At 47.9% G+C, this 26001-nt stretch overlaps 1 protein-coding gene across 1 annotated transcript in view; it reads left to right on the top strand.

The window, feature by feature from the left end:
• The first annotated feature begins 3099 nt into the window (after positions 1 to 3099).
• The window catches only part of LOC144825121 (regulator of G-protein signaling rgs-2-like), a 145910-nt gene continuing 123008 nt past the window's right edge, over positions 3100 to 26001 (top strand). The window contains exon 1 of the mRNA XM_078683998.1: positions 3100 to 3151. The gene's annotated coding sequence lies outside the window, so the exon portion shown is untranslated. The remainder of the gene's footprint in view (positions 3152 to 26001) is intronic.

The raw sequence follows: 26001 nt of genomic DNA, 5'->3' as shown, positions 1-26001 counted from the left end.
TTAAAGCCCTGAGTCCGACCGAGGTAAGTTTCAGATTGAAGAGGTTTAAAAACGAAATACTCATCGGAGTAGAGGGTCTAAGAAACAAGCAGATCCAAAGTGGGTGCACAATCGGCTGTTCGGCACTCGAGAAGGAGATATGTGAGTGACAATCACCAAAGTGCGCCACACCAGGGATTCAGTGAACACCTGGAACACGGACCACTCCAAGGGTAATGTCCCTTCAGTGTGACGGTGTGCCAGGAGGCTGTTTCCCTCCCCTGGGTCCCAATAGGATTCGTATGTGCAGGGCTTGAGTCGGGGTACCACGCGAGTGGACGGCATCCCCCACTTACTTTACCAGGAGCTTGATAACAATAAACTGCAACTGAGTGCAAGCTACCTTTCGTGACGTCACTTCCTGTCATGACGTCAGTGTCCCCCCACTTTTTTTTTTAAGGCTTGTGCCCTGCGTATGTGAATGCACCTCGTCTATGCTTTGCCAGGAGACATCTGCATCCTCGTGGGTATCTATAGGTTCATCGTCTTTAGCCAGATAAATCTGCCCGAAGGCCGCGCACCTTAAACAGAAGGAGGGGGTCAGCACATAACAAGATGCTAAGTGCATGCCCATGTCCTCCTCTACGGCTTGTAGCTTTGCAAGTGGAGCGTGAGTTTCCTCTGACACCCGTGGGCGGCGGTGTGCAACAGCCCCTCCTAGGTAAACCTAAGCTTCTAATGTTACCACCTGGGAGGAGGCGTTTTGCTCGACAGCCCTAGCTGAGAGCAACTTCAAATGTTCAATATTTGATTTATCTCGCAGACTAAGGCAGAGCATGCCTAGACTCACTTCTGCACTGGGCAGTACATCTATAGGCCGATATCGCGGTTCAGCGACATTTTCCCTGGGCTTAATTTGTTAAATATTAAGTGCCAGGTCTCTGACCAGGAGACCACTGCAGCTTGCACCACCCATTGCCCTTGTCATCGCTGTCAAAACAACTACTAACCATATCTCTCGCATGTATATGCAACAGTTCAGATTATTCCAGGTCCCAAAATCTAAAGGAATGGCTGGGGAGGCAGGTATTAGCACTATTTTAATGTATATTGTATTACAAAACAACCAATGTTCTGCTCATCTCTAAATTAGATGAGCAGCGCCACCATGTGGTAGACTGTTCTAAGTATGGTGTTGAGAATTAGGTGCTGGTGCTGAGCACCCAAAACCAATTAAGTGCCGGTGCTGAGCACCATAAAGCACCGGCTCAAATTATGATCTATTTCTTACTAGGCCTAAAACTCCCTTGAGCCCCTATCAGCCTAGAGCAACATCTTCCCTCAGCTGCTCCCTTCTTCGGTCGATACATCTCATCTCCCATCAAAATTCTCCCTTACTTCCCAGCGAATACCAAATACACTGTCATCACTGCCCTCATTTTATCAATTTTAGATTACTGCAATGGACTCTATGTAAACTTGAAGGAGAAACTTCTGAAAAGACTCCAAATTATGCCAAATGCAGCTGCTAGACTGCTCTTGGTTTCCAAATTTTCAAACTTTCTCACAATGAATCCATAAACTACACTGCCTACCAATCAGAAGTCTAATTAAATTCAAGACCCTCTGCAAGGGCCATAAGGCACTTCCTGGCATAGGCTCCGAGTTTCTCAGAAATGCTTTGGACTGGTATATACCCAGTAGACTTTTGTGCTCCTCTGGTGCCAAGAAATTGGTGGTGCCCAGATTTCGTAAAACTAACTGGGGTGGTAGGGGTTTTGTAACAGTGACTGTATCTGACTGGAACAACATTCCGCCACACATTAGGGCCTTACCCTCCCTCGCCCTATTCAGAAGAATTTGAAAACGTGGCTTTCCAGAAAATAATTGCGGCTTCCGGTTGTGTTACAATGCGCTCGGCCCCAAGACCCCTTCGAGTAAGCGCCCTACACATTTTTATGTAGCCTAAGGGCTAGCTCTAGAGTGGTTGACCTCGAAGCTGCGAAAGCTTGTTTGAGTCTCGGCAGAACTGGGCAAATCACTTAATCGACCTGTGCTGAACAAAATGAATGTGTCCATCTGTAATGCAACTGGTGCTCCTGTAAAGCGCTCTGATACCTTCGGGTCAAGTTCGCCCGATATAAAACTACCAAGAAAAAAAATACATTCAACTAGCATCCACTGGGTCCACGTGTTTCCAGGCTCCATGTCTCAGTAGAGACACGTCTCCCTGGGCTACTTCATTCGACGTTCATTTGCCCACCTTTCTCTGGTCCCACTTGTTCGTGAGTGTAAACTTTCCCTGCCTCAATATCATCATCATATTTCCAAATCGCCCTGGGTACACACCTTCCCGGAGGTTATATCTTGTCAATCTCACATCCTTCTGAGTGCCCATTTGCCATGGTCCATCGTCTCCCCTGACTCACACCTTCCTTGGTAAACATCTGTGCTGGCCCCACACCAGCCCCCGTCATCTCGCTCAACATGGAACGTTACAATGACTTCCTGTTCTAGGGTCCATATCTTTTGTGGGCCTAGATCCCCTCCGGTCCGCCCAATCCCATGACTTTTATTTGTATCAAGATCCGCATATCCCGGGGTCAGGGCCTGAAAGTGGACAGTATCACACGTCTGTCCTTGTACCCGTGCAATTGAGCCGTTATCTTTCCAAGGAAACATCCTATAAATACCACCTACACCTCCCTGGCTATTTTTCCCTGCTTGCTGCACACTTCCAATGGTCTTACATCTCCCCAGATTGACATTTCCATGCGCCTCCACTCGGTCTCAATCAACCAGATCTTCATCTCCCTGTCTGCACACCTTCCCTGGCCCTCAGCTCAACATTTCTCTGGGTGGGCCTTGGGTATACTCCCCTCTTGTCATTAATCTCTCCCAACTCGACACATCCTTCTGGGTTCTGCTTGTGGTGGGAAAAGAACGGCAGCCGCAAGCGAAGGGATCCTTCAATGAACAGTCAGATGCTGCCATCTGGTGCCTGAAAAGGGAACTGACCGGCAAACAGAAGGAAGCGTGCAGAAAGAGAGAGAGAGGGAGCGAGAAATACCCACACTCGGTGCAGAGCCTGCACTCCGCCGCCTTCCCTAAACAGACGGAAGGAGCCGTGTGCAGTCGTGAGCGGGAGCCTGCTGCTGCATGGGGGTGCGAGGTAAGTGCCAAGGGTTAATGGCGATAGGGAGCAATTGGCGGCTGGAAGCACGGCCCGTGATGAGCAACAGGGAGGAAGAGGGGCGCTGGCAGAGGCGGGAGGATGGGGAAGGCCTCCCTGCAACCTATTGCCGGTTAGAGGTAGAGGTGAGTAGGGTACCGCGGCTATGCGACCACTCACCGCAGCGGCGAGGAGACTGGCGGGAAGGCTGAGCTGCAAAAGAGCGAGCACGTCCCTAAACAGGAGGACATGTTGCAGCTGGGCCGTACAGTTGTACAGTGCCGGGTGCAGAACGGCTGTGGCATTGCTACTGAACTCTACAGTGCAGTATTCCATCCTGTGGCAGTGCTGGCAGTGCGGTGCGCATCACTCAATGCACTATTTCTATAGGAGTGTGCATTTGGCATAGCCCAGAACAGCATCCCCTGATAATGCTGCCAATCTGGAACACGTAACTGCAGCATTTCTGCAGAACTGCTGAGTTTGGCACACTCTGTTGCAACATGTCTGTGACAATGCTGCTGATTTTGGCCTACTTTAGTGCGGTGTACCCATGGTCGTGCAGGTGACTCGGGACACTGCAGTGCAGAGTTCTCTTGTTCAAGAATGCTGTAGATTTGGACCCGTGGAATGCAGAATGTGGACTCGCCTGACTATAGGGCAGCAAACCCGTTGTGATGGTGTGCACTTGGCACACTGTAGTGCAACATCCCTTGGACAGTGCCCTCTGGATGTGGCCTACCGCACTGAAGCGCTTCTATTAAAATGTGAAGTTGGCACACTCAAGGGTAGCATTCCCATGGCAATTCTAGAATTGGGCACACAGGGCAACGTTTCTATAGATACGTAGTGACGCTGGCTCACACGAGTTGGCACACATTAAGACAGTATTCCCGTCGCAAGATGTAGAATCGATATATTGTAGCGTCCCATGATAATACTGTGCATTTGGAAATCTATAATACAGTATACCATGCAATTCTGTGGATTGACCTCACTACATCACACTATTCCCACGGTGATTGGGTGAGTTTGGCACACTGTGCTGCAGCATTCTTTTGATAATGCTGTGGCCTGCTACGGGGAAGTACTACTATAGAAATGTGAATGTCGCACGCTGCAGAGCAGTTTGGCAAACAGTAGTGCAGTGTTTCTATAGAAATATTGCAACATTGGCACTGGCAAGTGCAGTATTCATATGGCCATGCTGTCGATTTGGCACATAAAAGCACAGTACTAATGTGGCCATTATGCAGCTGTGGCCCACTGTTGTGCAGAATCGGCAAGGTAGTGCTGGGGGTTTAATACAAGATAGTGCAGTATTTTATGGCCATACTATGACCTTTGTTAAATACAGTACAATATTGCTGCTGTCATGTTCTGGATTTGCATAATACAGTGCTGTACTTTGTTTATCGTAACGTGTGTTTGTCACACTGCTGTGCATTGTGCAGGAGTACACTGCCTATTTAGCATACTTCAGGGTAGTTTTCCTTTAGTAATGGGAGGATTTGGCTCAAAATTGTGCATCATTCATGCTGTGTATTGTGTTCTCCACACTACCGTGATGCGGCTGTTGTTTTGTCATTTTATAATGCTGTATTCTGTGGTTGTGTTTTGTACTTGTGACACCGCAGTATTTCTGTCAGAGTGCTCTGCATTTGGCACAGGTAATGTTGCAGAATTGGCATGCACTGTTTTAAGTGTGTATGTGGTGTGGGTGTGTGTGAGTGTGTGGGTGGGTGGTGTGTGGGTGTGGGTGGTGTGTGTGAGTTTGTGTGTGTGTCTGTGTTTGGGTGTGTCTGGGCGGTGTTTGGGTGTGTGTTTAGGTGTGTGTATGTGTGTGGTGTGGGTGTGTCTGGGTGGTGTGTGTGAGTTTGGGTGTGTGTATGTATGTGGTGTGGGTGGGTATGTGTGGTGTGTGTGAGTGTTGGGTGTGTGTATGTGTGGTGTGGGTGTGTGTGAAGTGTGTGTGTGGGGGTGTGTGTGGGTGGGTATGTATGGAGTGTGTGTGTTTTTGGGTGTGTGCATGTGTGTGGTGTGTGTGTGTGAAGTGTGTGTGAGTGTATGTGTGTGTGTGTGTGGTGTGGGTGGGTGTGCGTGGTGTGGGTGGGTGTGGGTGGTGTGTGGGTAGGTGTGTGGGGTGTGTGTGGGTGTGTGTGTGAAGTGTGTGTGTGTGTATGTGTGTGTGTGTGTGTGGTGTAGGTGGGTGTGGGTGTGTGTGGTGTGTGGGTAGGTGTGTGTGGTGTGTGTGGGTGTGTGTGTGCTGTGAATGTGGCACATTCTGTTGCATTGTTTATCATGTAAGGTTGTGGATTTGGCACAGCATGGTTCATTATTTGCATGGTAATGCTGTGGTTTTAGTACTCTGCAGATTGGTCAGAATAGAAGTTTAGTGGTAGTGCATGCTACAGTGCATTACTAATGTTGAGCCTTGGTCTCTCAACAACACAGTCTTCAAACAGTGCTGCTGTTTCCACAGGGCAGTATTCCTTCGGTAACAGTTAGTGTAGCACAGTGTTTCCGTGATGGTTTTTATACTTGTTATGCTATGTTAGTTTATGTTATGTATTATACATTGGAGTACAGTATTAATGTTGCTTTTGTAACAAGCTCTGCTGCATTATTCTTTACAATTGGTTACATTTGACCGATATTAGAATCGCGTCCCTGTGGTAATGCTCTTGTTTTATATTCTCACAAAAAGGGGAGGAAGAGGATCTATATTCAAGCACATCCTCCTATGCAGTATATTGTATCACAAAAGGGGCTTGAATGCACAGAATAAACGTATAGCTGCCTTCTTAGGTACTTGTTGTAATATTCACTGTAGGCCGGAGGTATCCAAAAGATATTGTAGCGCCACCTCCTCCCCCCCAACTTATCATTGCATGCCTCATCATAGGCGTCCTTACCACACTATAGTAGGTGAATACCAGTCTTGTGGACTCAACCTCGTAAGGAGTTCTTATATAATTCTTATTCTGGACTTAAGCAGGGATCCAGTAGTAAAAATATCTAAAGTGTAAACCCAAGGATTTCCCTTTACTAACAGGTACCTTACCCTTGATATGCTTAAAAAAAGTTTGTGAAAGATTTTTGTTAAAGTATAATGGTCCATCAATCCATTCTTTTTTTTGCTGACATGTTTCGACTAATTTATGAGCCAACACGGTCGTCTTCAGGGCCTAACAACTCCCTCCCTAACTACTGCATACATTCCATGCATAAACATGAGGCGTAATGCTCTCATTCCTGATATTTGCTAAATAATTTTTTTACACCAATTGGAGATAAACGCAATATATAAAAGGAAGACATTCAGTCAACCAGGTCAGTGATTTTAAACGATCTGGTAGCAATAATTTTGATCTGATTTGATTTTGTAAAGTGTAATAAATGCCCGAGGATGTCTCGGTGTTAGCATATGTAAGGATAGTACTGCTGAGAGGACCAAATTGCTGTAGTTACAAAGATAAAGAGAAAATACAAGTATTTAACAGCTTTCTAAAAGTCCACAGATTAGATTGACATCTTAGATCCAAAGGCATTTGATTCCATATCAAAGAGGTGGTATGAACAAAACTTCTGCCGCCCCAAAAAGTTCTATTGATTTTAGGAACCAGTGGTGGCCGCCTCCATTAGGAACCAGCATCATTTTGGACATGGCTGACTGAAGACATCTAGGTGAATAACACAAACGTTTTTTCTTCAGGTATTCTGGACCTGTACCGTGGAGAGCGCTTTAAAATACACTATTTTCTTTAATAGGGAGGCAATGTAGCCCACTCCAGCCCCTTGGCGGCTGATTTGTGTTTTCTGATGATTTTAAGAAGATGAACTGCTGTATACTGCAGCCTCTGGAGTTTCTTTAAGAGGCTTTGCTACATGCCCCAATAGAAGGCATTACAGTAGTCCAACCTCAAAACTAAAGAGATGACAACGGTTGTCTGAAGGTCAGACGAGATGTAGGGCAGTGTTTTTTTCAATATCTTTAAAAGATAAAAGCGGAACGAAATGAGCTGATTCATCTGGTCAGCAAACGTGAGTTTTGAATCAAAGACCACGCCAAGGTTTTTCACTTTTGCCAACTACCTCTCCTGTTACCTCCACTAAGTCCCACACAGTGGGATTGCTAAGAGGTCTTCAGAGGCCACGCCCCCCCTTTCTCCACCACTCTGCAAACTCGCCTCTTGGCACATTGCTGGTTGAGGGATAAAGTCCACTTTACTCCTGAAGGACGTTTGGGGGCCAGGAAGCCCTCCTGGTACCTCCTGAAAGTCCTACGCAGCGGAATTCCTGAGCGCGGCTTGAAGGCACAGCCCCATTTCTCCACCACTCTGCAAATGTGACTACCATTTAAAGAAGCATTTGTAATTTAATAGGTCTCGCATTTGCAAGAGTTAGACCTATTATTATGTGGTATAGTAGTCTGTGTTGTAGAGTGGTAACCTCAGGTTTAGTCTTCCTTGGTCCCATAGAAGCTAAATTATGAACTCAATGAGACAAAAAAAGAAGGAATCACTGAGGAGCACTTCTGGACCTAGTCAGAGGTATGAGCAAGGCCACTGGAATTCTGCAACTGTTTGGCTGCACCGACTTTCACACAATTATACATTTTCCTCATTAGCCACATAATCCATCATGTGCTGCCTAATCTGCAGATTTGAACAAAAAAGCCTTGATTTTAGCTCATACGGCTAAACGTTCCCAAAAATGCAGCGACAAGTGTTACAGCGTGGTGGAAGGCCCTGTGCAAACCTAGAATGGTCACCTGTTACTTATTGCTAAATGTGGGTGTTAAATTGGTACTAATGGTGTGCAAACCACTCCTGCTTCTTTCTGCACCTCTCACCACTTTCTGCATTTCTGTTGCTTCTTTCTGCAACTTTCTTTTTTTTCTGCACTTCTTTTGCCTCTTTCTGCTTATCTCTTCTACTTTCTGCACCTCTCTTTCCTCTTTCTGCACCTCTCTTTCCTCTTTCTGCACCTCTCTTGCCTCTTTCTGCAGCTCACTTGCTTCTACCTGTACCCCTCTTGCCTCTTTCTGCACCATGTTCCATTTTTCTGCACCTCTCCTGCCTGTTTCTGCACTTCTCTTGTCTCTTTCTACACTTCTCTTGCCTCTTTCTGCACCTCTGTTGTTTCTTTCTGTACCTCTCTTGCCTCTTTGTGCACCCCTGTTCCCTCTTTGTGCACCTCTTTTGCCTGTTTCTGCAACTCTTTGGTCTCTTTCTGTACATTTCTTTCCTCTTTCTGCACCCCTGTTGCTTCTTTCTGCACTTCACTTGCTTCTTTCTGCTCATCTCGTCCACTTTCTGCACCTCTCTTGCCTCTTTCTTGACCCCTCTTGCCTCTTTCTTTACCCCTCTTGCCTCTTTCAGCATCTCTCCTGCCTGTTTCTGCATCACTCTTCCCTCATTCTATACTTCTCTTGCCTCTTTCTGCATCCCTGATGCTTCTTTCTGCACCCCTCTTGCCTCTTTCTGCAACCCTCCTCCCTCTTTCTGTACCTCTCTTGCCTCAGTCTGCCCACATGTTCCCTCGTTCTGCACCCCTTTTGCTTGTTTCTTCAATTCTCTTGCCTCTTTTTGAATTTCACTTGCCTCCTGCACCTCACTTGCCTCTTTTTGCAACTCTCTTGCCTCTTTCTGCAGTTCTCTTGCCTGTCTCTGCACCTCTCTCCCCTCTTTGTGCACCTCTCTTGCCTGTCTACACCTCTTTTCCCTCTTTCTGCACCACTCTTGCCTCTTTCTGTACCTCTGTTGCTTCTTTCTTTACCCCTCTTGTCTCTTTCTGCATCCTTTAGGGCTCTTTCAGCACCTCTGTTGCTTCTTTCCGCAATTCTCTTCCTTCTTTCTGCACCCCTCCTGACTCTCTCTGTACCCATCTTGCCTCTTTGTGCACCTCTCCTAACCCTTTCTGCACCCAGGCCTCGTTTTCACCTCTGTTCTTTCCGCATCACTTTTGCTTCGTTCTGCACTTCACTTGTTTCTTTCTGTACCCCTCTTGCATCTTTCTGCACCTCTGCTGGTTCTTTCTGCACTGCTCTTGCTTCTTTCTGCACCTCTGTTCCAAATTTCTGCATCCCTCTTGCCTTTTTCTGCACCGCTCTTCCCTCTTTCTCCACCTCTCTTGTCTCAGTCTACCCACCTGCTCCCTCTTTCTGCACCCCTTTTGCCTGTTTCTGTAACTCTCTTGCCTCTTCCTGCAGTTTCTCTTTTTGCACCTCTGTTGGTTCTTTTGCACTGCTCTTGCTTCTTTCTGCACCTATCTTGTGAATTTCTGCACCCCTCTTGCAAATTTCGGCCACCCTCTTACCTGTTTCTGCACCTCTCTTGCCTCTGTCTGCACCCCTGTTCCCTCTTTCTGTACCCCTTTTGCATGTTTCTGCAACTCTCTTATCTCTTTCTGCAGTTCTCTTGCCTCCTTCTGCACCTCTGTTGCTTCTTTCTGCACTTCTCTTGCTTCTTTCTGCACCCCTGGTGTCTCTTTTTGCACTCGTCTTCCCTCTTTCTGCACCTCTCTTCCTTCTTTCTGCATCTCACTTGCCTCTTTCTGCACTTCTCTGGCTTCTTGCTACACCTCTGTTGCTTCTTTCAGCAATTCTCTGGCCTCTTTCTGCACTTCTCTTGCCTGTTTCTGCACCCCTCTTGCCTCTTTCTGCACCTCATTTGCTTCTTTCTGCACCTTTCTAGACTCTTTTTGCAACCCTCTTCCCTCTTTGTGCAACTCTCTTGCCTCTTTCTATACCTCTCTTGCCTCTTTCTGCACCTCTCACCACTTTCTGCATTTCTGTTGCTTCTTTCTGCAACTTTCTTTTTTTCTGCACTTCTTTTGCCACTTTCTGCTTATCTCTTCTACTTTCTGCACCTCTCTTTACTCTTTATGCACCTCTCTTTCCTCTTTCTGCACCTCTCTTGCCTCTTTCTGCAGCTCACTTGCTTCTACCTGTACCCCTCTTGCCTCTTTCTGCACCATGTTCTATTTTTCTGCACCTCTCCTGCCTGTTTCTGCACTTCTCTTGTCTCTTTCTACACTTCTCTTGCCTCTTTCTGCACCTCTGTTGTTTCTTTCTGTACCTCTCTTGCCTCTTTGTGCACCCCTGTTCCCTCTTTGTGCACCTCTTTTGCCTGTTTCTGCAACTCTTTGGTCTCTTTCTGTACATTTCTTTCCTCTTTCTGCACCCCTGTAGCTTCTTTCTGCACTTCTCTTGCTTCTTTCTGCTCATCTCGTCCACTTTCTGCACCTCTCTTGCCTCTTTCTTTACCCCTCTTGCCTCTTTCAGCATCTCTCCTGCCTGTTTCTGCATCACTCTTCCCTCATTCTATACTTCTCTTGCCTCTTTCTGCATCCCTGATGCTTCTTTCTGCACCCCTCTTGCCTCTTTCTGCAACCCTCCTCCCTCTTTCTGTACCTCTCTTGCCTCAGTCTGCCCACCTGTTCCCTCGTTCTGCACCCCTTTTGCTTGTTTCTTCAATTCTCTTGCCTCTTTTTGAATTTCACTTGCCTCCTGCACCTCACTTGCCTCTTTTTGCAACTCTCTTGCCTCTTTCTGCAGTTCTCTTGCCTGTCTCTGCACCTCTCTCCCCTCTTTGTGCACCTCTCTTGCCTGTCTACACCTCTTTTCCCTCTTTCTGCACCACTATTGCCTCTTTCTGTACCTCTGTTGCTTCTTTCTTTACCCCTCTTGTCTCTTTCTGAATCCTTTAGGGCTCTTTCAGCACCTCTGTTGCTTCTTTCCGCAATTCTCTTCCTTCTTTCTGCACCCCTCCTGCCTCTCTCTGTACCCATCTTGCCTCTTTGTGCACCTCTCCTAACCCTTTCTGCACCCAGGCCTCGTTTTCACCTCTGTTCTTTCCGCATCACTTTTGCTTCGTTCTGCACTTCACTTGTTTCTTTCTGTACCCCTCTTGCATCTTTCTGCACCTCTGTTGGTTCTTTCTGCACTGCTCTTGCTTCTTTCTGCACCTCTGTTCCAAATTTCTGCATCCCTCTTGCCTTTTTCTGCACCGCTCTTCCCTCTTTCTCCACCTCTCTTGCCTCAGTCTACCCACCTGCTCCCTCTTTCTGCACCCCTTTTGCCTGTTTCTGTAACTCTCTTGCCTCTTCCTGCAGTTTCTCTTTTTGCACCTCTGTTGGTTCTTTTGCAATGCTCTTGCTTCTTTCTGCACCTATCTTGTGAATTTCTGCACCCCTCTTGCAAATTTCGGCCACCCTCTTACCTGTTTCTGCACCTCTCTTGCCTCTGTCTGCACCCCTGTTCCCTCTTTCTGTACCCCTTTTGCATGTTTCTGCAACTCTCTTATCTCTTTCTGCAGTTCTCTTGCCTCCTTCTGCACCTCTGTTGCTTCTTTCTGCACTTCTCTTGCTTCTTTCTGCACCCCTGGTGTCTCTTTTTGCACTCGTCTTCCCTCTTTCTGCACCTCTCTTCCTTCTTTCTGCATCTCACTCGCCTCTTTCTGCACTTCTCTGGCTTCTTGCTACACCTCTGTTGCTTCTTTCAGCAATTCTCTTGCCTCTTTCTGCACTTCTCTTGCCTGTTTCTGCACCCCTCTTGCCTCTTTCTGCACCTCATTTGCTTCTTTCTGCACCTTTCTAGCCTCTTTTTGCAACCCTCTTGCCTCTTTGTGCAACTCTCTTGCCTCTTTCTACACCTCTCTTGCCTCTTTCTGTACCCCTCTTGCGTCTTTCTGTACCTCTGATGCTTCTTCCTGCACTTCTCCTTCTTTATGTACCCCTCGTGCCTCTTTCTGCACCATTCGTCCCTTTTCCTGCATGTCTCTTGGTTCTTTCTACACTGCTCTTGCCTCTTTCTGCACCCCTATTGCCTCCTTTTGTACCTCTGTGTTTCTTACTGCACTGTTCATGCTTCTTTCTGCACATCTCTTGCAATTTTCTATACTCCTCTTGCCTCTTTGTGCACCCCTCTTGCCTCCTTTTGTACCACTGGTGGTTCTTTCTGCACTTCTGTTGCTTCTTTGTGCACCCCTCTTGCCTCTTTCTGCACACTTCCTCCCTCTTTCTACACCTCTCTTCCCTCTTTTTGCACCTCCCTGGCCTCTATCTGCACCCCTGTTCTCTCTTCCAGCACCTCTCTTGCCTGTTTCTGCAACTCTCTTGCTTCTTTCTATAGTTATTTATTTTGTCTCTTTCTGCACCTCTGTTGCTTCTTTCTGCACTTCTCTTGCCTATTGCCGCACACCTCTTGCCTCTTTCTGCACCTCTCTTGTTTCGGTACTGCTCTTGTTTCTTTCTGCACCTCTCTTGCCTCTTTCTGCACCTCTCTCGGTTCTTTCTGTTCCTCTCTTGCCTCTGTGTGCACCCCTGTCCCCTCTTTGTGCACCTCTTTTGCCTGTTTCTGCAACTCTCCTGCCTCTTTCTGTACTTTTCCTGCCTCTTTCTGCACCTCTGTTGCTTCTTTCTGCACTTCTCTTGTCTCTTTCTTCACTCCTCTTTCTGCACCTCTGTTGCTTCTCTCTGTACTTCTCTTGCTTCTTTCTGACCCCCTCTTGCCTCTTTCTGCACCTCTCTTGCCTCTTTCTGCACACACAGGGCTATTTTTAAACAGACCTCAGGCTCAACAGTGCACACATGCAAGTGTAGAAAAGGGCTGCTGGCTTCTAAACTGCCATGCCCTATTATATGCTAGGGACTTAGATGTAGTTTTAACCCCCCTGCCGTATTATGTACTAGGGCCTTACAGGGGAGGTCATGCTAATCACATGGTACCCCAACCCATAGTGTACCCTAGTGTATGTTGATGTTTTCTCTGTATCCTAAGTGTCTTTCAGCATAGCACTGGCTCCAGTCCTGGATAGGCAGACCCAGGGTCAGTTAGAGTCATGAGTTACCACCAGTACCAATCTGCAAAAATGGGGCGGTGCGCAGGGCACATGATGACTTTGCAACAAAGCCTCTTTCTGCACCTTTGTGGTTCTTTCTGCATTTCTTTTGCTTCTTTCTGTGCCTTTCTTCCTCTTTCTGCACATGTCCTACCTCTGTAGGCATAGTTAGAAATTAGCATTTAAAAACCTCTGAAATTCACTGAAAGAACCATAGGTGTGCGGGATGTTATAATTAGAAATTAGCATTTCGAAAACCTTAGAAATTCACTGAAAAAAACACAGGTTTCAGGGACATTATAGTTAGTTGGACATTCCACTCGTACAAAACCAGAGAAATTCAGCCAAACTCGCACCCCGCAATGGGTAGGTGTATCAAAGTTTATATTAGGGTGTGAGGAGGTGCATCAGATTATAACATGGATGATGTCTACAGTGATATTATTTGAGATGTCATCAGTGATGTCATCAGTAATGTCATTAACCATGTCATGAATGATGTCATATGTGACATCATCAGCAGTGCATTGTGGGGGCTTGAGTTATAGTTAGCTCAACTAATCATAACGGCCACATTTCTCAGATTTTGTACGAATGAAATGTCCAAATAACTATAACGTCCCTGAAACCTGTGTTTGTTTCAGTGAATATATATATATATATATATATCCACCTTTCCACAATCCTTGTGAAGACCGGGACTCTTTCGGCGTCGGTCAATATCATTCTGCGTGGTAACATTTTGTAAATAGGAGGGGGTGCAATCCTCGTCGGGGATTGCAAGTGCCGATACACGGCAAGATTATGATGTACACATGTTAACTAAGTGTGAGACAATTTTGTTGTTTTGAAAATAATATGCTGGCATTGTGCGTAAAGACAGATTTAAAGATGGCGCTCATGTTAATATGCGTAGCATAGTCCCTCGCTTATGTTTACTACGCAACACAGGTTCCTTTAAAATGGTGCCGCGCGGCGCGTTCTTTTAGACACCGAGGAAGGGACGCTTCCCGAAACGCGTCTGTCTTGATATTAAATCCGTTTAAGCTGAAGATCCCGTGAGTGCTGTATTTCTTCTCATCGAAAGAACCTTGGGGGAGAATTTTGGAGCATTGATATTCACGCGGTACAGCACCGCGTTACAGCACCCGCCACAAGAGTGACTCGCAGGATGGTGTTTTTGGAGCAGTTATGAATTACGAGCGAGAGCACCGTCGCCACTGTTAAACCGGATGAGAGAGAAACAACTCCCGAATGTACATACTGAGAAAGGGGAGGGAGCAAAATCAAAACACCGCGACGAAAGTGCGGTAAGCCTGTATGGACTGTTTTCTTAAAAGTATACCCGTTCTAAGTATCAGTGAGCGGCAAGGCGAGGGACAATAACAGCGTTGAAACGGATAGGAGGGGTGATATTCCGGAACCGGAATACCACGTTGACCCACCTTGAATTTCATCATGTTCAACATGTCAGAGCGCAAAGACGCGGCAGGAGGAAGGTTTAAAAATAAAAACCCTGATGTCTCCCAACCACCTCCGAAAGCCACCAAGGAGGTTGGCAACACAATAATGAATCAATACCTGAAATTAGAGAAACTCTATGAAAGAGAATTACGGAAATGGTGGGAGGGTACCTTCCTACAGGGATACATTGAAGTTCGAAGAGTCCCACGGGGACTACGCATTTTTACGATTCCAGCATATGAGAAACCAGATCCCCTGTTGCTGGAGGCATGGGCTGCGCATATAGCCCAGTCATGTAAAGGAATGCTAGAAATCATTGTGCAATTTGCGTGGAGTGACCGGGACAAGGCGGTGAAAGAGATTGAATCCATGGAAGAGGAACTATTAACCCCTTCGACGCTCATGACGAGCTGGGCTCGTCATGAGGTAGCCTCCTCGCACGCTCATGACGAGCCCAGCTCATCATGTAAAGTGCACTTTACGGATTCTCAGCGTACGGGCGGAATTCCGCCCGCATGCGGTTAAAAAACTCAGACAAAGACCAGCAAGAGGCTCTACGCACAGCAATGAAAAAGAGACTTGAGAAATACGAGATGAAAATCAAAATGAGAAAAACAAGAAAAGTTTGAACGCGATGAAAAGGACTATGCTATGGGCCGAGTACTAACCTTTACCAAGAGATATGATCAGACACGCAAACTGCTAAAAAAAAGCCTGACCCCTGGATCTTCAACGCAGCCCAGAGTGGAAACCTCGGAGTCAGAGGCTGATAAAGATCAATTCAAAATGGTCAGGCGATTTCAGTAGATGTTACCTCAGTTAAATTTGCCCGGCGCAAAGCGCCTCTAATACCATACAAAGTTATTCAATAAAGAGGCAGGCGCTGGAGGCAGGAAGACAGGAAACAAGTTTTATTCCGACGGAGTAGAACACATCAGATCGGACAACGAGGTATCGTCTCGAGGTGCTCTCTCAGCCTCTCTGAGACCTGGTCTTTTATACACTGGTTTTAGACATGTGAACGTCCTTTATTACAACAGGGACATTGTAGAGCATGAGAACGACATCACCGGCACCCCCCCAGTTCCGGCCCCTTCCAACACATGACAACAGTAGGGGCCCTTTCCCCTCATATGATTGGGAGGGGGCTATCACGCAGCTGAGTGTTCTGCCGATTCCTTTGGAATGTGTGCGCCTGATCGAATCTCAGGGGATGGGGAGGTCGTGATCAATAGTGGCTCCTTTCAGGAAAGGCGAGTGCATACAGTAATGGGCAATAAACTGTATCCTCGGGCTAAAGGATGACCAGCGGTCCGTGCTGACGTTCAGGCTCAGAGGAAGGGGTCATCAAAGGAGGGGTATTCATGGACGGAAAGGAGGTGTTGGTCAGGCGCGGGGTGCGATTCCCTGAGACAGAGTCATGGGAGGGGAGGGTTCATGACTTGTGCATGTGAGTGCGGGGGCAGCCAGGGTGCGCGGGGAAGGCTTGCAAGGTCAGGGAAGTGTGCTGACGGGGCGATCGTGAACAGGGAGACCATGGTACCTAAAATGGCTGTCGTGTATTCTCATACGTGAGTCTGCAAGATGGCGTAGATAATGTTTAGTACACGAACTAAATTTCCACAGTCCTCCCTTTAACATGTCTCGCCAGCTTGTCAGTTCGGATCAATCTCCATGAGACCACGCAACTCTATTTCGTTTAGGGGACTCATGTGCTCAGGTTTAAAGTTCAAAGTCTTTGGGCACATACAGTTGGAAATGAGTGCACATAAAGGTGGTAAACATTGAATACCTAAACAACACCCACACAGTATCATGATTGGTATCAATAAAAACGTGAACAGTCTCCATCCCCAGTTCTTCAAAGTGTCCCAGAACCAGCCTCCAAGCGACCATCCTTCCTGTTCCTGGTGAACCTCCGAGGACAGTCTGTGGAGGTGTTCGATTGCTTTGTAGACTGAAGGTGAGTTATCTGGCACGTAGGTGCAACAGCTGGAGCCGATGATGCGGCATGCACCTCCACGGTCGGCCAGAACCACATCTAGAACAAGACGGTTTTGAAGAGCCACCAGGCGGACTGCCTGAAGTTCAGCCGTGTTGTTAGCAAGGATGCCAGCGGTGATGTTAATTGTTGTCTCTACTGCCTGAGTCAGATGTCGGATAGCGCGGCTATTTGCCATTGGTCCCCACAGAGGAACAAGTCCCTTTGCTGCATCCAGGAACTGTGCCCCGGTGGAGTCGGCTTGTTCAACATCTCCGGCACGCTTTTGCCGGTGGTGGTTGGCTGGAGCCACATACGTGGGAGGAAGAATGAAGGCGATGTAGCACGTACCCTTCCAGCCTTTTGGGAGCCACGTGTAAGCTTTGGTGCCACAAACAAAGTACATATTCGGGGAAGCAACAAAGGAGGGGGGGTCAGCTGAGACCAATGTTTTGGTGATGCGACAAGAACTGTGACCCACCCGCTGCGTTCCTTGTCCTTCGAGGCATACGAGTCCTGTGACATTGATGACAGACAGGGCCACAGTCAGGGTGGCAGCCGTTTGTTTCCGCAGGTGGGAGAAGGTGGGTCTGGCTGGATTGTGGAGCACCTGCATTTCGACCCTTTCTTTGGCAGGGATGTTCGTAAGGAAGGTTGAACCTGAAATTGCAGGACAAAAGGGCTTTCCTGTGTTATTCAGCCAGAACCCAGAGTAGAAGTGTGACACTGTCTGACCAGAAGCAGCGTTGTCCTTGTGGCTTTCCTGCATGAGGATCAACCAGGCGAGGCAGGAGCCGTGAACTGAGAAAGGAGAAGGAATGAAGGGGATGGAGTGTCCGATAGCAGGTGGGAGCAACCCACAGATCCAGCAGTTTGTGGCATTTGCAGCAAGGTTGTGCTGGTGCAACAGTTGTACGAAGGAATTGTTCCAGAATTCCCTACGCCTTTCTCGAAGTTGAGGTGAAAGGGTGATCAGGTGGTGCTCTTTCACGGTGGTTGGCTGGACAGTGGTTGGCAACATCTGGTGAGCGGGCGTGCTTTCCTCCAAGATCCAGAAGGAAGTCATGAGGAGGAGGCAAAACAGGAAGACAATGAAGAAATCGATTGTCTTTGATTTGTGCAAATTGTCAGTTTTTGGATTCCTGTAGTGGGTATTTCCTGTTGCTTTCGACGTCTTCTTATCTGGCGCTTCCATCATCTTCTTATCTGGCGCTTCCATCATCTTCATCTTCAAGGTGCTCGGTAGTGGGCAGAACCACAGACTTCGTTTAGCTTCTCTCCGGGTAACCCTTGGTTGCTTTGGGTCACCGTTCTGAGATTTTTAACTTAGTCAGTATCCTACTTAGCCGAAGCTCCCTCCTTTCGACGTAGGAAATACCCTTCTCGAGATGGCACAGTGGGATCAGAGTGTTTTGCAAGTTCAAGTGCCTCGGTATCAGGATAGCAGTTCAGTGATGGTCGGTCTTTGTTCAGGAGCTCTTCTTGGGTGCTGACGTTGTCTGTCGTGGCCAGGGTCGAGGAAATCTTCTTGCAGTGGTGCGCATGCAGCCAGTTCTTTTTCCCCTCCACTCGAAGAGCCGTCCAAGTGGTGATCAGTACTTGCCAGGGGCCCGTCCACCGGGGTTCCAGACTCTTCGCCCGTTGAAAGTTCCGGATCAGGATATAGTCCCCCGGTTGGATATTGTGACCGGGACCCCTGGAAGTATCGGGGATGGCCTGCTGCACCTGTTGATGAATGACAGACAATGTTTTAGTTAACTTGTATAAATAATCTGACAGCAGGACGTCGGGGACGTCATGAATGGAGGTTGGTTTGGGGGCAGTCCAGAGGTTCATAGGCCGTCCAAACACAACTTCGTAGGGGGTCAAGTGGTGCTTAGTGGGAGTGGAGCGCATCGATAGTAATGCCAGTGGAAGGGCATCTGGCCACTTAAGTCCTGTGGTGGCCACTATTTTTGACAGTTTCAGTTTCAGTGTAGCGTTGTGTCGTTCAACCAGGCCAGCGGATTGGGGGTGGAAGACCGCATGGAACCTTTGTTTCACCCCTAACCCCTTCAGGATTAGTTGGATAACTTCAGCTATGAAGTGGGGGCCATTGTCGCTCCATAAAATTCGACAAAGGCCGTAGCGAGGGAAAAACTCCTTCAGTAGTATTTTGGCAGTAGTCATGGCAGTGTTATCACGGGTCGGATAGGCTTCCACCCATTTGCTGAAGGCACATACAATGACTAATACATACTTCAAGCCTTGGCACCTCTCTAATTGGATGTAATCCATCTGGAGGACCTCAAAGGGGTGGTCAGGGATCCCAAACCCTCCCCGGGGTACCACAGTTCCTTTCCCGGGGTTGTGTTGTAAGCAGATAAGGCACTGTTGGACTAGGCGTTTGGCTGAGTCGGGGATCTTGCCGTTGTGCCAGACTTTGGAAATGAGTTCGATCATGGGGGCAGAACCTATGTGTGCAGGGGAATGTGCCATTGTCAGTATGGGGATCAAGTATGCATCAGGCAGCAACCATTTGTTCGTGTCCTTTGTCCGCCAGCAGCCTTCATCGTCCCTTAGACCCACCCGTGCCCACTCAGTCAGTTCGTGTGGTGTGCTGGCCGATTGGATGTCCCTGATCGTTTCCCTAGCGTCGGTCCATTTTTCTGCTTGTGACCTGGTCACATACATGCGTGTCGTGGCCCTATTCTCAGCTGTGGTTCGGGCAGTGATGTCGGCTAGTGCGTTTCCCTGTCCAACTAAATCTGTCACCTTCTTGTGTGCCTGGCATTTGATCACTGCTAATCGTGTGGGGAGAAGGACTGCTTCAATCAGGGCGGAGACTAAATCTCCGTGAAGGATGGGTGTACCATGGGACGTCAGGAATCCCCTTTCCCTCCACAGGAGCCCAAAATGATGAACTACCCCGAAGGCGTACTGGCTGTCCGTGTAAATGTTGGCCGTGGTTCCTGTCGCTATGATACATGCTCGTGTGAGGGCGATTAGTTCTGCTGCCTGTGCGGATCGTTGTGTGATGCGAGCTGTTTCAACTACTGTTCGAGCTGTCGTCACCGCATAGGCAGCAGAAGTGGTGCCGTCTGGGAGTTTGATGCAAGAGCCATCTACCCATAGTTCTCCATCAGGATCTGTGAAAGCAATGTCTCGGAGGTCAATTCTACTCCTAGTCTGTTCGTCCGTGAGAGTCACACAGTCGTGTATAGGGGGCACATCGGGGTCATTTTCGGGCAAGGGTAACAGTGTAGCAGGATTCAATGTCGTGCATCTCTTCAGAGTGATGTGGGGCGCAAGTAAAGTCAATTCGTATCCTGTCAGTCGTGCACTAGTCAGGTGTTGAGTCTTTGTCTGGTTCAAAAGCGTGTCAACTGCATGGGGTACTAATACTGTAAGAGAGTTCGAAAGTACAATTCCCTCACTCTGTCGGATAGAGACAGCAGCAGCGGCTACTGCTCGAAGGCAGGCTGGTAGAGCTCTGGCGACTGGATCAAGAGTGGCAGAGAAGTAGGCACAAGGGCGTTGCTTGGCGCCGATGGGCTGAGTTAGAACAGACAATGCGCATCCCTCCCTTTCGTGAGTGAAGAGGAAGAAGGGTTTGGAGTAATCTGGTGTTCCTAGAACGGGTGCCGAGCAAAGGGCATCTCGTAACTCCTTAAAGGATGCTTGGCATTCGGGAGTCCAAGGGAGTGGGAACGGAACATCTTTGGCCAATAGGGAAAGTAAGGGTTTTATAATGAGACTGAAATTTGGTAACCATTGTCGGCAGAAAGAAGTAAGGCCCACTAATGAACGGACTTGCTTCTGTGTTTTTGGAATAGGGGTGTCTAGGATGGTTTGGATTCGGTCGGGTGTAAGTTTTCTCCCTTCGTTGGACAGGAGATGACCTAGGTATGTTACTTGGGGCTGACAGAACTGCAGTTTCTTTTTGGAGACTTTGTGGCCATTCTCCGCAAGAAAGTGCAAGAGTTGGATAGTGGCCGTGATTGCAAGTGGAGTGGTGTCGGCCGCCAAAAGGATATCATCGACATATTGGATCAACACCACTCCATCTGGTAGCTGGACGGCGTCCAGCTGCCTTTTTAGGGCCTGGCTGTAAATGCTGGGACTTTCAGTGTAGCCCTGGGGAGCTCTACAGAATCGGTATGAACGTTTTTTTAAAGTGAAGCCGAAGAGATAACGGCTGTCTGGATGGATGGGGATAGAGAAAAATGCATTTTTAAGATCTATAACGGTGAAGGTGGTGGCAGTGGACGGGATGAGAGTCAGAATGGTGGCGATGTCTGAGACTACGGGGTACTGTGGCACCACCACTTTGTTGACTTCTCGCAGGTCGATGATGAAGCGGTACGCTTTCTCATCTCCCTCACCTTGCTTCTTAACAATGGGTAGGATAGGGCTATTGCAAACATTACTAACCACTTCCTCTACCACTCCTGCATCTACCAAGGACTGAATAATCGCTACCAATGCCTTCTCGCCTTCGGGCGATATCCGGTATTGTGGGAGTTTCGGGAGTATTGCATCTGGTCGAACAGTTATGTGTACAGGATCGATCATCATTCGTCCTACATCCGAGTCGTTTCTGGCCCATAGGTACAGGGGTAGGGTATCGAGCAAGGATAGGTCAGCATCTGTTATAGTGTACATATGTCGTGCGGGGTAGGGTCTGGACATGCTCGGGTTGTCGTACAGGATGACTCGGACTCCATCCGGGGAACACCTAATAGTAGCTCGGAAATGTTTCAGTAAATCAATACCCATAATGGCGTCAGGGGAGTTGGAGGAGAGCAGAAACGTCGTGTCAGTGTGATTGTTTCCTAGGTCAAAGGAGATAGGTACGGACAGGGGATTAGTGGAGGGCGTTCCATCGAAGCCTATCGAGGTAATGTGTGAGCCAGACAAGGGTGCCCTTGGAATCAGTCGTTTTGATAATACACTACGTGTCGCTCCAGTGTCTACCAAAAATGGAGACTTTGTACCCAGGACCTTAGCAGTAACGTAAGGACCTTGCTGGTCTACACAGAGCTCGACTGGATCCCTCCCTTGCCCCTGGCAGTCCTATGCAAAGTCGTGAGCATCGTTGCAATCGGACTGTTGGCACTGATTCTGTTGGGGGCGGTCAAATGTGTTAGATCTGCCAGATCGGTCATTGGTGGTGTCGCGGGTCTGTCCTTGTCCCTGCCCTCCAGTTTTGGGGCCATTTGTCATGTTCCTTGTCTCTTTACTTTTAATCAGTTCCCGAAGGGCCAGGCATTGAGACTTCCAATGTCCAAATTCTTTACAAAATGCACATTGGTTCTCATCAAGGTCGGTTCGTGGAGCACCAGGGGTGGAGTTACGGTCTCTAGGGGCCGAATTCCTAGGGGCATTCGACTGGTAGTTTCCCCTATACCGTTCCCTCCCTGTAGTCACTCCCTGCAGTTGAGCAATCATTACTCGTTCCTTTAAGTCCTTTTTCTTTTTCTCAGTTGCCCTTTCGTTCTCGTTCTTTTGGTGTTCGTAATACTGAGCCATCTGAAGGATAGCTGCAGGTTTAGAGGCTCCCCAACTACTCTCGCTAGTCTGTAACTTTTGGGAGACCTCTTGCGATAGCCCCTTTACGTAGTTTTGCACGAATAGGTGTTGTCCGGTTGCGGTGGTCATGTCTTGGCCACTGTAGTCGGAGAAAACCGTTTCAAATCGGGAGAAGTATTCTGATACGTCCTCCTGAGGTTTCTGGCGGCAAGCCGTGACCACCGACCAGTCTACTTTCTTTTCTGGGATCAACGTTTTTAGCTTCTGCACTATTTTGTCGGGAAGTTCCAGTATGTCTTTTACTGGTTTCTTTCCGGGCTCTCGCTGCCTATCTAGTTCATCGAGTTTTGTCCAGGTGTGTCCGAACAGATCTGTGTGGTCGGCTCTCCGAATTTGCTTCCACACATCAGCCGGCAGACATAACCCGAAAAACAAATCAATGTCCGCTAGAGTCATTATAGTTGAGCCCAAAGCTGTGCCTAGTTCGGTATAAAATGCTGTAGGGTTCTTTCTTAAATCGGGCAGGGTTTGCCTAAAAGTTAAAATATCTTGTCGATCCCATGGTTGGTAAACCCAGTTGTACACAACCCTCCCTTTGGCATCTGCGTGGTTGATATCATCGTTTGTTCCCTGACCTCTTGGGGGAACCCAGTAGGGGGCGGCTTCTCTGATAGGCATCATAGTGTTGGCTGCTTCTAATGAGGGCTCAATCGTCCCAGGGACTGTGATCTTGACCTCTGGTTTCTGTTCCGCGAGGTGGCGGAAAACCTCAAGCGTTTGCATGAAGAGGTCCGTCACATCGCTCTCAGCCCCATCTCCAACATCGACCCTTCTATATAGAGCCGTCAATTTGGCAGGACCTTTATTCTGGTACCTATCCTCATACGCGTTCAGGGTGTGGTAGCTGAACCGCAAAATGAAATGCCGTCTGTGACTACCGGCATGTGAATTATGCATATTCATCGTATATTCTTCGCTCTCCTTCCGTTCTACCAGGGTTTTTGCTATCTGGTCAATTCCATCCCGCTCATCTTTGCTCAACCTATTTGGCCTGGCTGTTAGGTGCCTGCTAGTCTCATGTTCGTCTGCTGTTGTTACCAATGCGGCTGGTGCGAAGGCCGTAAGAGCCGGGGCACTAGCGCTATGGTCACCTATGCCTGCACTTTGAACTGGTGAGTGTTGTGCTAGAGGCTGGCTGGGAGCATAAGGAGGAGGCATGTAGATAATTGGAGGACCGAGCAGTAACTCGTCATTTTCCCGCTGTTTGGAGGGCATCTCCGGGTAGAGCGTAGAGGGGGTCCTGACAGGGCATTGGCCTGCCAGTCCTGATTCTTGTGTTTGCTTAACTTCCTCTCTTCTTCTTATTTCTTCATCTAGTTCTTTTGCAGCCAGATGGGCAGCTTTTCGTAACTCTTTCACTATTTTTGCTTCTTCTTTTTTCCTTTGATGTTCTGCTTCTTTGCGCCACATGCCAATACTAACGAGCATAGTGGGCGTTGCCTTATTTATTTTTACAGCTGCTTCTAGTGTTTTTATTTTATTTTCATCAAAAGAACCTATCAGTGGCCACTGGCTTTTAGGATCCCTTTTTGTATATTTATGCCATAACTTACTATAAGCTATAGCGACTAGTCCTTGCTTAGTAAACATGTCCTTATTAGGGGTGCCTTCCAGTGGAGCTGGATGGTTCATCTCTAATAAACGGTCGGGTTGACCCAACTATGAACCAATGGGGAGAAGATAGGCATGACGGATTACAATGGGGGCAAAAGCCTGCACTACCTATCTTTTCACTATTTGCAAAGACTGGACAGAATATTCTATTCTACGCTATTTGCAAACAGAGAATCCCTCCAGAAAGAACCAATTCCAAACAGTCAATGTTTGGACAAACAATCAATCAATGAGGAATGAAATAGGTACGACGTGTTAAAGGTTTGCGTTACCTACCCTTCACTATCGGCAAAGGGAGAGAGAATATACCTATTCTTCCCCGTTTGCGGGCAGAGAAGATCCTTTAAGAGAACCAACTTCGAACAATTCAATGTTCGATTCAATCAATCAATCAATGGGGAGAAAAAAAGAATAGGCACGACGTGTTAAAGTTTTGCGTTGCCTACCCTTCACTATCTGCAAAGACTAAACAGAGTATGGCGATTCTGTGTTTGTTTGCAAATAGAGAATTTCTCAGAAACAGTCAATAAGTAATACTAGTATTTTGAAACAATCAATCAATCAATTTCGCAATTTTGTCGTGCGTCACGACCTTACCCGGACCGTATGGACCGTTTCTCGTCTTCCGCTTCCAGCGCCCGATCGTCCTCTACTCTCTGTTGCTATCGCGGCACTCCTGGTGGTTCCCAGTCAGGACCGTAGATCACTCGGGAGAGGTCTGCTTGGAATCAGTGAAGTTCAGATGATCGGCTGTCAGACGAGGGTCTATCGGACAGGAGCTCTTCCGATCGTTGCAGTCGTTCACTCTGTCGTCGGGACCTCTCCCACTGGATCCACGTGTCGCTGATGGGCCCCGCGTTTGGGACGCCAATTGATAAAGATCAATTCAAAATGGTCAGGCGATTTCAGTAGATGTTACCTCAGTTAAATTTGCCCGGCGCAAAGCGCCTCTAATACCATACGAAGTTATTCAATAAAGAGGCAGGCGCTGGAGGCAGGAAGACAGGAAACAAGTTTTATTCCGACGGAGTAGAACACATCAGATCGGACAACGAGGTATCGTCTCGAGGTGCTCTCTCAGCCTCTCTGAGACCTGGTCTTTTATACACTGGTTTTAGACATGTGAACGTCCTTTATTACAACAGGGACATTGTAGAGCATGAGAACGACATCACCGGCACCCCCCCAGTTCCGGCCCCTTCCAACACATGACAACAGTAGGGGCCCTTTCCCCTCATATGATTGGGAGGGGGCTATCACGCAGCTGAGTGTTCTGCCGATTCCTTTGGAATGTGTGCGCCTGATCGAATCTCAGGGGATGGGGAGGTCGTGATCAATAGTGGCTCCTTTCAGGAAAGGCGAGTGCATACAGTAATGGGCAATAAACTGTATCCTCGGGCTAAAGGATGACCAGCGGTCCGTGCTGACGTTCAGGCTCAGAGTAAGGGGTCATCAAAGGAGGGGTATTCATGGACGGAAAGGAGGTGTTGGTCAGGCGCGGGGTGCGATTCCCTGAGACAGAGTCATGGGAGGGGAGGGTTCATGACTTGTGCATGTGAGTGCGGGGGCAGCCAGGGTGCGCGGGGAAGGCTTGCAAGGTCAGGGAAGTGTGCTGACAGGGCGATCGTGAACAGGGAGACCATGGTACCTAAAATGGCTGTCGTGTATTCTCATACGTGAGTCTGCAAGATGGCGTAGATAATGTTTAGTACACGAACTAAATTTCCACAAGGCAACTGAGGGAGAAATCTCAGGGGACGAGGTGGCAGGACCATCAGGTGTACCAACTAAAACCCCCTTTTCAGCAGGAGTTCAACATCATAAGACAAAAGTGGTTGAGGGGTGGAAAGAACAAACCCCCCGAGGGAAACGAAAAACCAGGAGAGGCGGCTGGAAGGGGAAGGGGAAGAGCAAAACCAAATGTAGCCACAAGAACAACGAGGAGCAACAGAGGAGCCAGGTGGTAGGACAACGAGACTCTTTGACGATTGTAAATTTGTCTCACAGAGCCTTAACATCATGTGAAGAGTCCGTTCTAAAACTGGGACTGACTTTCTGCCCAAATGTCTGCATTGAATATACGCAGACACGAATAGACCTTTTCAAATTTATTAGAAAAATCAAACTACACAAATATTATAAGGTCAAACCAAAACCTAAAGAAATAAAAGTTCTCAGAATGAGCCAAAGGGAGACTGATTTACTCAATGTCAATGACTTGACAGCATGTGAACTCTTGGAGAATCCGACAAGAGAATCCCTTGGATAACAGTGAGACAATTGTTACACTGACTCAGAGATTAGACAATGTTGGGATAGAGCAAGATGCACCGAGTAGTGGTTTAAAACTGACCTCTAAATTTTTACCACCAAGC

Source organism: Lissotriton helveticus, chromosome 3_1 (genome assembly GCF_964261635.1).
Source record: "Lissotriton helveticus chromosome 3_1, aLisHel1.1, whole genome shotgun sequence".
In the NCBI taxonomy this organism is placed as follows: Eukaryota; Metazoa; Chordata; class Amphibia; order Caudata; family Salamandridae; genus Lissotriton; species Lissotriton helveticus.
The sequence above is the reverse complement of the archived record's forward strand: the minus strand, read 5'-3'. Positions and strand labels throughout refer to the sequence as shown.